The sequence below is a fragment of the Equus przewalskii genome, chromosome 5 (genome assembly GCF_037783145.1).
Source record: "Equus przewalskii isolate Varuska chromosome 5, EquPr2, whole genome shotgun sequence".
Classification (NCBI taxonomy): domain Eukaryota; kingdom Metazoa; phylum Chordata; class Mammalia; order Perissodactyla; family Equidae; genus Equus; species Equus przewalskii.
This window is the reverse complement of record NC_091835.1, coordinates 43,590,250-43,602,115: the sequence shown is the minus strand read 5'-3', so window position 1 is coordinate 43,602,115 and position 11,866 is coordinate 43,590,250.

Sequence of the window (11,866 nt, the reverse complement as noted above, 5' to 3'; positions counted from 1 at the left end):
AATAAAGGGAAGAATATTTTATTAAGAATCAGAAAATCACACTAGCACTAATGAAATAGAACATTTTAGCATCAAAGGGAATCTATCAAATTGTTCAAGATGGTGGACTGGGTACACGAATTTATGTTCTGTTCCTCCTAGAACACACTGAAATAGTTCAGAAGTGCACACACACACACAAATCAAGAAAACGGCAGGGATGAGGGCAAGAATAACAAATAGATGAGAGATTTCAATAAATCCCTGGAAGACAGAAAACAAATGGGAGTATATTGATGGACAGTAGTAAAGGAAGTCATAGCCTGGAATGTTCCATGAGGGGGCTGGGCAGGGGGGATGGGAGTACCATAATCAGCCAACCAGAATCTTAGAGTGATTCTGGGCTTAGGAGGAAGGACTGTTCTAGAGCCTGGAAATAGATGGATTTATTGAAAATATAAACAGAGAAGAATATGCCAGTTGAATTCTCTTCTCTCCACCTCCCTCATTGCTGACATTTGCAAGTCATCTGGGGAACTAATGCTTCTAGTGGGATGTTGGCACCCACAGTTAAATCCCCTTACTCTGACTTTTGGGGGGACCCCACCTGACAGTGGGAACCCCACATCTTCTCATTGTAAAGCTAAGCTTGCCATTCCACAAGCTCTGCCTGTGTAAAGAGAACTGCCTCCAAGAATTTCCATTCAGTGCAGCAGCCTATTTGGAACCAATATTGGAAACCAATATTGGAAACCAATAGCAGGGGAGATGCCTGTACTGGATCCCATCCTTTGTTCTTAAATACGAAGAGACAAACCAAAGATGACCAGACATGTGAGGAAAATCAGCAGAATAAAGAATAAAAAGAAGATAAACAAAAAGAAAAAAAAAAACACAGGGGAAGAAAGAGAACTCAGGTATAGAAAAAGATTTTTACATCCATGAACAGGATGAAAAGAAAAAGGAGCAAGCAGAGAATAGTAAAGAGGTTAAGAATAGGATAACAACAGCCAAAAAATAAAATGACAGAAAAATAAAGGACAGAAATATCCAAAAATGTAAGCAAAATGATAAAGAACAATATAATACAAGAGAAAATATAAGAGAAATAAAGAACCCGTCTTTTGACTCAGAATCCAAGGGAGACAAAACAGAGAAAATGGCGGAAAGGATATTATCAAAGAAACAGTAGAAAAAAATCCCCAAAACTGAGAATGACAAAAATTTTCAGCAGAGAAGTGTCCCTTGATTGCTGAGTAGGATGAGTGAAAAATCCTTGTAAATTTTAGAGCACCAATGATGAAAGATAATCATAAACATTTCCAGAAAGAAAAACACAAATATGATCCAGAAAAGAGTGTACCTGAGATGGCATGGCTCTGCCACAACCATGGGAAACAACCAGTCCAGAGGAACCCAGTAGGATAGAGACTTTGGTCTCCCCCAAAACAGTTAGAGGACTTGGTGGCGATAGACAAAAGAACTATGAAGATAGATAAACTTGAGAGTATGACAAAGACATATCATTCTTTTGCCAGAAAAGAAAAAAAAAGACAATTTGAAAAACAAGAGGGAAATAAACAAGTAAACAAAACAAAATCTTCACAGGACTTTAAGTAATTGATGACGTGTAAGGCAAGAGATTCCTTTTGATCTTGATGCCAGAAAAATATTCCACTGAGCAGCCCGGAAGTGTAGACATCGAATGGATAGAGAAGGAAATGTCTTCTAAGCATATTTGGCCCTTCTTTGAAAAAAAAATTATATAGTCATAATAATGTAACTGCTGTGGATTAGTTTTGCCTCTGGAATCAACTTACAGGAAAAGTATAGAAAGTTCGTGTAAGGCTAGTAAACGGAATTGTTAATGCTGAAAACCCTAGAATGTAAAAGAAAAGTTGCGCCTGACAGAATGGTGACAAGAGACAGAAAAGTTAGAGGGAGAGGTAAAGGCACTAGGAGACTCATCCTGAATGAGCCAAGATGCAAGATAATGACTAAAGCTGACGGAAGAAGAAATACCACTTGAACTATGTTAGTGAAATTATGGTGATGATCAACAGGAGCTCTAAAGATAGTAAGTATTGAATTCAGAGAATGAGAATGGATAGGGAAAGTAGCCAACGGTATGACTTAATACCTTTTATAGCAGGGAGTCTATAAATATTGTTTAACTAAATAAAGGTATAAGCCTATTATTTAAAGTTATCGTGGTAACTATGAGAAGATAAAAAATAGAAACAGATAAAGAGCTGCCTCTAGGAAGTGGAGAACAGAAAGGATATAATGAGTGTTTGCTATGTACAATAAGCTCTCTAGCTTATTAAACCTGTATTTTTCCACTAACTTTATAACTCTAACTTTGTAATAAAATAATATATTAAGAACCATCTTCAGTCTCACCCCATTTCTGAACCTCATCCTATCTTTATTCTCATCCCAAATCCCATATCTTTCCAACCTGTGACTTATGCCATCTGACTCCATTGCTGGGCTAGAAAGGAGAGCATAGCTGACGGATCAAAATGACATATACGCTTGGCCAAAGGAAAATATCTCGAGTGACCAGTCATCGCATTCTCTGGGCATCAAGTTTTTTATTCTGTAAAATGAGGGCACACAGTGAATAATCTACAGTCTCTTCCAGTTTCAACATTTCTCAAGAATGTATGTGTACACATTTTGTCTTTTTGTCAGTACTAGAAAATGAAGCCAAATATCCACAAGATGGCAGTCTAAGTCCAGTTCTAGAAAGATTCTGCTTTTGTGTGTGTGTTCTTTTCTTTTCGGCTTTTTAATTTTCCTAGTGCTGCTGGTAGAAATTACACAGCATAAAGAACTAAGAAAAATATTTTGAGAAGAAGTTGAAAAGGGCCATAAGTAATACCCAGAGACCAGGCTTACTCCCCCATCCTCAGCCTTCAAGCACTTACTAAACCTCTCCAACAGCATGTGAATTGCATTGCCACAAGTCACAGCAGCCTGAGTGTTAACATATTTTCAAAATAACAATCACAAAACCATATTTCTCCAGTTGGGACCTCCACTGCCTCTGTGGGTAATTCAGTCTGCTGCCCACTACCCTAGCCCTTCCAGCTATTTCTGAGATCCTGGCAGGTGCTTCATCAACCAAACCTCTTAGCACCTTCATTTCTGTGTCAGTCAGCATTCCACCAGAGAAACAGACCGAATAGTATGTAAACACATTACGAAATTTATTCAAGAAATTGACGTGTGCGATTATAGGGCTGGCTGGGCAAGTCTGAAATCTTTGGGGCAGGCTGTCAAAAGGGCAGGCTGGAAACTCTCAGGTAGGAGCCGACACTGCAGACCGCAGGACAAATTTCTTCTTCATGGAAACCTCAGTGCTGCTCTTAAAGTCCACCCAGATTATTAGGATAATTTCCTTTGTTTAAGGCAACTCACGGTAGATGTTAAGCACACCTACAAAAATACCTTCACAGCCAGGCCTAGTTCGTGTTTGGTTGGATAACTAGATTCCATCGCTTCCCCAAGTTGATACATAAAAGTGACTGCCACAATTTATTTGTCATTTTCCTTTCCTCTTTATCGGGCACTTTGGGGCAATGTTGGCTCCCAAAGATGCTGCTGTTGCTGGTGCTGTTTAAGTGCAGTGTTTCTGGGACACTCCCTGAGTTACTGAAGCTGCAGCCACCTTATCCTCTTAACATTTCCCCTAGATTTCGGCAACGTGGACTTTGATGACAGCCTCCCTTCCCTGGGCCGTAGAACATGGGATAATCTGAGTGGGAAGAATCCAGTACACGCTCATGTGAAAACACACCCTCAGCCACTAGCTGTTTACTTTGGACTAAACTTATACACCATGACTTTCTCTTCCATCCTCTTAGACTGGACAAATAAAGGTCTAATTCTTGGCATGGCCTATGAGGCACACATTGTCTGACCCCTCTGTCTCTCCAATCTCATCTTGCAATGTGTTCCCTCTGCCTCCCTACACTCCTGCTTCAATGGTCTCTCTTCAACTCCTTGAGCTTGCCAGGCTCCCTCCTGCCTCGAGCTTTTGTACTTGCTCTTCCCTCTGCCTGGTATAGCCCCATCAACACCATCCTTTTGTTACCCCATCGTCTAGAGAATTACATTTTTCCTTCAGATCTCACTTTAATTGTCATTTCTTCAAGGATGTCTGTCCTGACAATCTTACCTGGTTATTTCCCCATAATGCACACTTATAGTTTTATGTACCACAAATAATTATGAACCTTAGCAAAGCTGGAATTTTATTTTTCTATATGTCATTTTTGTTTACTATATTTCTCCCCAACTACAGTGTAAGTGCCACAAAGGCAGGGACCGTGTCTGTTTTTGTTCTTTTTTATGTCTGCTGTACCTAGACAAATTGGTACTCAAAAAATTGGGGGAATGAATAAATAATAAGCTTCGGTATCCCTTTCAGGACCTAACCCAGTGTATTAGTTTCTTAATAAACTGCCATGACAAAGGCAAATAGGGCTGCTGTAACAGCGCCACAAACCGGGTGACTTACAACAGAAATTTGGTGTCTCACAGTTCTGAAGGCTAGAGGCTGAAATGAAGGTGTTGGCTGGGCCACGCTCCCTCCAAACCTCTAGGGAAGGATTTTCCCTCGCCTCATCCAGCTTCTGGTGGTACCAGGTGTTTCTTGGGCACGGCAGCACACCTTCAATCTCTGCCTTCATCTTCGCATGACTGTCTTCCCTGTGTGAATCTATGTCTGTGTCCAAATTTCCCTCTTTTCATAAGGACAATTGTCATATTGGATTACGGCCCCACTCAACTCCACTATAATCTCATCTTAACTTGATTATGTCTATGAAGATATTTCCAAATAAGGTCACATTCAGAGGTCCCAGGGGTTAGGACTTCAACATAGCTTTAGGGGGAGGATGCAATTCAACTTATCACACACAGAGGTTTAAAACTAGTTGATGATAAAAACGTTTATTAAATTTATATAAATTTATCTAAACTTCAAGGAGAAATGTCATCACACAATTGAATATGTTTTAACTGAGGCCATATATATGTTATTCCCAGAATATCTTAAAACAGTACCACTTTTTCCATTTCCGCAGAACTAATCATTTACTCTTTACTGTTTAAAATACTTTAAGTCCTTTTTAATCTTGTGCAAATAGATGTAATGAAAATAAATTTTCAATTGGTGTTCAGAAACCAGCATAATCAAAGTTCTGCTACTTTAACCTCACTTTCTTATTCTCCCATAGTGTAAAATGGTATTAATAATGTATATATTGGATTGTTATTCTCAGGACTAAATTGGATTAATCTAAATCATCAAGTACATAGGGGGGAGGTGTTAAATAAATATTAATTTCTTCTTTCCCTTGTTCAGCAATTTTTCTACTGCTTCATCTGAGATCACATACATATATACACACACACATACATAGTCATGCATACTATATATACATATGTATATATACATGTATGTATTTGTACATATATACAGTTTTATATATATTTGAGGGGTTGCGTTGTCCACGTTTGCTATGAAGAATGGGAAAATCCATAACAGGAGCTGAAGCTTTAAGCCAGGAGTTGGTCATCTCCCAGGTTCTCATTCATGTCCCACCCCTAGCTTTCTCTGTAATTCTAGAGGATGTCACTCACTCCCTCTGGGCATTGTCTATAAAATAAGACTGTCCCACTTCAAAGGGTGGATATGTATTCAACATAATTAAAAATAAGATTGATTACAGCATCAAGGAACTTAGCTATATCAGACTCTGAAGTGTGAGACAAAATTTGCCACCACAATGTTTCCCTAAGCATGTTCAAGGGTATTAATAGAAAGGTTGAACAATAGAAATATAAAGAACAAAACCAGAAGCTTTGTAAATTAACCCCACAACTAATTATCTCTAACGGCCTTCTCTATACTGCTAGACAGTGTATGTCATATAATAGAGCTAAAAACGGGAGCTAATATGCCTAAATCTTTGCAGCCTCTAATAGAAAACAAAAGATTTAGTTACTAGATGGTGATTCCTAAAAAACATGGAGCAAAAGAATTCTGCTAAACCAGTGAAGAATGTGCAAGTAGGGTTCTGGTACATATGTCTTTAACTGAAATTTCACATGAAGGTTCTTGACTTTCAAGAAGAAAAGAGTGTATGTGGAAGTTTCAGATGAGCTTGCAAATGCTGAGCCTACGAACATCTAGGGTTTTGTCAATTTTGCCAAATGATCACTCATGAATACAAGGCCAGTATGAAGGAGGATGCCTTTAGACTGATAGGAATGCTACAGCCAGAGCCTTTTAATTCATTATTTATTAATTCATTCAACAGATATCTACTGAGTGCTTACTATCTGCCTGGCTCCATGCCGGACACTGAGTACACAGCCAAGAATAATAGTACAAGGTCTCTGTTCTCACAGAGTTTGTGTTCTAACTTCTGGGGAGACAGACACTGTGCTGCAATCTGGAGGACGTATTGGAGGGCAAGGGTGAGAACAGGGGGATTATTTAGAGGTTGTAAACCTTCATCCATGAAACGATGGAAATGGAGAGGAGTGGACAGATTCACTCATGTTATTACTCTTCCTGACTTTACTCCTCATCACTCCCTAGACACAATCACAACATCTACCAGTGCCATCGTGTAGCTGATGATTCCCTTCTCCTAGCAAACTGCAACCCTGTGCTAGGCTATACACACCTTGAAAGCAAGAGATTCAGAATAATAATAATAATAGAAATCATAATGTGATCATTGAGTATTTACTATGAGCCAGGCATTACCTTCTTATCTCATGTGACCTTCAAAATACACTCCCCTGAAATAGATGCTATTTCTTCCACTTTACAGATGTGAAAATGCATTTGGAAAAATCTTTACTTATTCATCTCTGTAGCTCCAGAGCTTTGTAAAACTATCCATAATAGGCCTCCATAATGTCCCGTGGAAGATTTATTGAATTAATACAGCCAGAGCATCCTATTTGCTTCTTTTTCCTATTCTGATCCTTACCTTCATGCCTGCATCTCACACCTTCCACCATGACATCAGGCAGGCCATGGAGAAGATCTGAAGTTGAGAAGACTGAAAAATGGCAAGATATGTAATTTTTTCTCTTGGCAAATGTCAGCTTATTTGGAAAAAAAAGAATTTATTCTGCCCAATGTCAGCATTTTATTTGATTCAATATTTGTAGACAGACATTATACTTTTCAATTCATCAGTCTCATGTGATAACATATTATTGATATAAAAAATACATTAAGCCTTAAATGACACCTTTTTTGGTTTTCAATTCAATTTCTCTTCAAATGGTGTGACAGTACAGCAAAAGAAAAAGAAGTGATTAATATATATCTGGAAACCCCAAAATTATCAAATAAAAAATGATTTAAAATAATCTAAGAACTTATTAAATTAGTTAAGTATGCAGTTGATCTATAAATGTCTATAGCTTTTCTATATGAAAATAATAACCAATTATGAAAGATAGTACTACTTATAAGGGAAATTAATTAATAAGAAACATAGAAGTTCTATATGACCAAAACTTTAAAAGACTTTTAAAGTATTTAAAAGAATACTTGAATAACTACATATATTCAAGTGTATGATACTTGAATAATTTCCTGTTATTGAATAAGAAACTTTGATAACATAAAGGTATCAATTCTTTCTTAATTATGTACTAAATACATTTCTAATAAAAATACCAATAGAGGAGATGACATCACCAAGATGGTAGAATAGAAAATCTAGCCTTTGTTCCCCACAAACACTTATTTAACAGAATGCCTTTATGAGATTTCCAGAATCAAATTAAGAAGCTGCAGTACCCCAGGCAAGCACAAAGCTGAGAACAGCTGCATTGAAATGAGTAAGATGAGTAATTTCACTTTATCTGTGTTAGCCTATTCCCCAGGCTGGCATAGCTCAGCACTGGGAGGGAAATACTCAGGCCGCAAATTTCCCCTTGGAGGAAAAGAGAATACTGGATCATGCTCCAAACATTCTAGCTTTTCAGAGGGCTCCCAAAGGGCTGGTTTCTGTGTCAGCTCACTTGGAACACTGACAGAACTGGCATAGTTTGGATGCTTAGAGGCCACTGAGAACAAAGAGAAGGAGGCAGCTTTCTGCAGCTGGCATGGCTTCGTGCAATCAAAAGCTGCACAACTTGAGGCTTCTCCATCAAGAAGGAGGGAGAGGAGTAAACTTTTCAATTAATCAGTCAAATTAATTCAAAGTTTCCAGCTTTTTGGAGGGCCACCCAAGAGAGTAGCATCAGCCTTATCTGACGATGGGTGCTGATGAGGAGCCTGGATACTTCAGATGCCTGGTGGCTGATGAGAACAAGAGTGAGCAGGGCAGATTGCTGCTATAGAACCAGAGAACTTTCAGAACCACAGACATCAGAGGGAGCAAGAGATTACAAGCACCTGAAAAGAAACTGGCAAGCCTTTCTAATTAAAAAATTGTATGCACAGGCCAAGAGAAATTGCATCCCCCCCCCCCAGAAGAAGGCTGCCAGAGACCCCAGAATCTCTAGGAATGCTGATTGGTGAGAGTCTCCCCAACTATGAAGCCAGTCCAGAAAGATTGGTAGAAGTGACTGTTTTTTCAAATGTGAAGATCCAACATAAAGTTGTGAGACGCATGAGGAAACAAGGAAACATAGCCCAAAAAAGGAAAAAAAAAATCTTCAGGAACTGATCCTAAAGAAACAGAGGTATATGGATTACCTCACAAAGAACAAAAAATAACCATCAGAAAGATGCCCTGCAAACTTAAGAAAATAATGCATGAATAAAATGAAAATATCAAGAAAGAGATGGAAATTTTTTTAAAAAAATAGAAATTGTGGAGCTGATGAATGCAATAACAGAACTGAAAAGTTTACAAGAGGGGTTCAACAGCAAACTTGATCAAACAAAAGAATCAGCAAGCTCAAAGACAAGTCATTTGAAATTATCAAGTCAGAGGAATAAAAAGAAAAAAGAATAAAAAAGAGTCAGGAAACTCTAAAGGATTTATGGGATACCATAAATGAGACCAATATGCACCTGGGATATTCTTCTGGTGGGGGGGATGCAATTTCTCTTGGCCTGTGCATACAAGTTTTTAATTAGAAAGGCTTGCCAGTTTCTTTTCAGGTGCTTCTGGGAGTCCCAGAAGAAGAAGAGAGAAAGGGGAGGAAAATTTATTTTTAAAAAATGACTGAAAACTTCCCAAATCCAGAAAGGAAATGGACGTACTGATTCAAGAAGCCCAACAGCTTCAACCAGGATGAACTAAAGAAATCCACACTGAGACACTTCATAATCAAATTGTCAAAAGTCAAAGACAGAACTTTGAAAGTAGCAAGAGAAAAATGACTTGTCAAGTACAAGAGAAGCTCCATAATATGACAGGATCTTATATATAGAAAACCCTAACAATTCCACACAAAAGACTTTTAGAACTAATAAATTCAAGAAAGTTGCACAATACCAAATCAATATACAAATATCAGTTGTGTTTTTATACACTAACAACAAATCCACCAAGAGGATTTAAAGCAAGCAATCCCATATACAATAGTATCAAAAAGAATAAAATATTGAGGTGTAAATTTAACCAAATAGATGAAAGATTTGTACACTGAAAACTCAAGGCATTGCTGAAAGAACTTAAAGAAGGCACAAATAAATGGAAAGATATTCTGTGCTCATGGACTGGAAGACTTAGTATTCTTAAAATGTACGTACTACCCAAAGCAATCTACAAATTCAAAGCAATTCCTATCAAAATCCCAAAAACGTTGTTTACAGATATAGAAAAAGCAATCCTAATAGCCAAAATGATCTTGACAAAGAACAACAAAGCTGGCTGCCTTAGACTTCCTGATTTCAAACATATTGTAAAGCTACAATAATCAAAACAGTGTGGTATTGGCAATATGACAGACATACAGACCAATGAAACAGAATAGAATGCCCAGAAATAAATCCATGTATATACAGTCAAATGATCCTCAACTAGGGTGCCAAGACTGCACAATGGAGGAAGGAAATTCTCTTTAACAAATGGTAATGGGAAAACTGCACATCCACATGCAAAAGAATGAAATGGGACCCTTATCCTACACCACAGATAAAATCAACTCTAAATGGATTAAAGACTTAAATGTAAGACCTGAAACTATAAAACTCTTAGAAGAAAAATATCATAACATTGGTCTTGGCAATGATTTCATGAATGTGACATCGAAAACACAGGAAACAAAAATGAAAATAAAGTGGGACTACATTAAACTAAAAAGCTTCTGCACAGCAAAGGAAACAATCAACAGAGTGGAAAGGCAACCTACAGAATAGGAGAAAATATTTTTAACCATATATCTAGTAAGAGATTAATAAACAAAATATGTAATGAACTCATACAACTCAACAAACAACAAATAACCTAATGAAAAAGCGAGTAAAAGACTTGAATAGACATTTCTTCAAAGAAGACATACAGATGGCCAACAGGTATATGAAAAGATGCTCAGCATCACTTATCATCAGGGAAATGCAAATCAAAACCACAATGACATATCACCTCACACCTGTTATAATGGCCATTATAAAAAAAAAGGAAATAACAAGTGTTGGCAAGGATGTGGAGAAATTGGAATCCTTGTGCACTGTTGGTGGAATATAAAATGGTGCAGCTGCTACAGAAAACAGTATGGAAGTTCCTCAAAATATTTAAAATGGACCTACCATATGATCCAGCAATTCCACTTCTGGGTATATACCCAAAATAATTGAAATGAAGATCTTGAAGAGATTTTGCAGTCCTGTGTTCATTACAGCATTATTCTCAATAGCCAGGAGGTGAAAACAAACTAAATGTCTATTGACAGACGAATGGATAAAGAAAATATTGTATATACATATAGGGGAATATTATTCAGCCATAAAAAGAAGGAGATACTATCATGTACTACAACATGAACGTACCTCGAGGATATTGTGCTAAGTGAAAAAGCTAATTACAGAAAGACAAATACTGCACAATTCCACTTACACGAAGGATCTAAAGTAGTAAAGTTCTTAAAAACAGAAAGTAGAACAGTATTTGCCATGGGCTTGGGTGGGGGGAGACGAAATTACTATTTATTGGGTATAAAGTTTCAGTCATGCAAAATGAAAAAGTTCTAGTGATCTATTGTGCAACATTGTGCTTATAGTCAACAATATTGTGCACTCAAAAATGTTGAGAGGGTAGATTTCATGTTATGTGTTTTCTAGCACAATAAAAAAAGAGTACCAAGAGAATTTTGGGTGAGGGTGTGTGTACAGGATGGGAGTAGGAAGACTTAGACGAGCTGATTCTAATTATAAATTAAAAAAACACATGCAATAATATCCTGAAATGTATGAAAAAGAAGCACAACGAGGTGATGAGAGTTCTCTTAGACCTTACACTCTGAAGTTGGTAGCTATTTAAACGTGGGTAGATCAGTGTAACAACAGAAAGCACAGAAAAAGAGCCACGTAATAAACATAGCAATTCAATAGTGTGGAACTGTATTACTCAATAAACAAATTCTATTAGAATACTTCACTACTTACCTGGGGAAAATACTTTCTGCAAAGATAATTTTCAGATGGATCAAAGATTTAAAGTAAAATATGAAAGATTTTTTAAAATTTGGAATAGGAAAAACCTAAGTAAAATAAAATATACAGAAGTCCTTAAAATTGATAAATATGACTATATAAAATTTGAAATGTCTACATAGTGAAAAGTGATATTAATGAAAGTTAAAAAAAGAAAATGGGAAAAATATTTTTATCACAGATAAAAGGCAGATATTTCCTTTGACAGAGAGACAGAGACAGAAGTAGATAGAT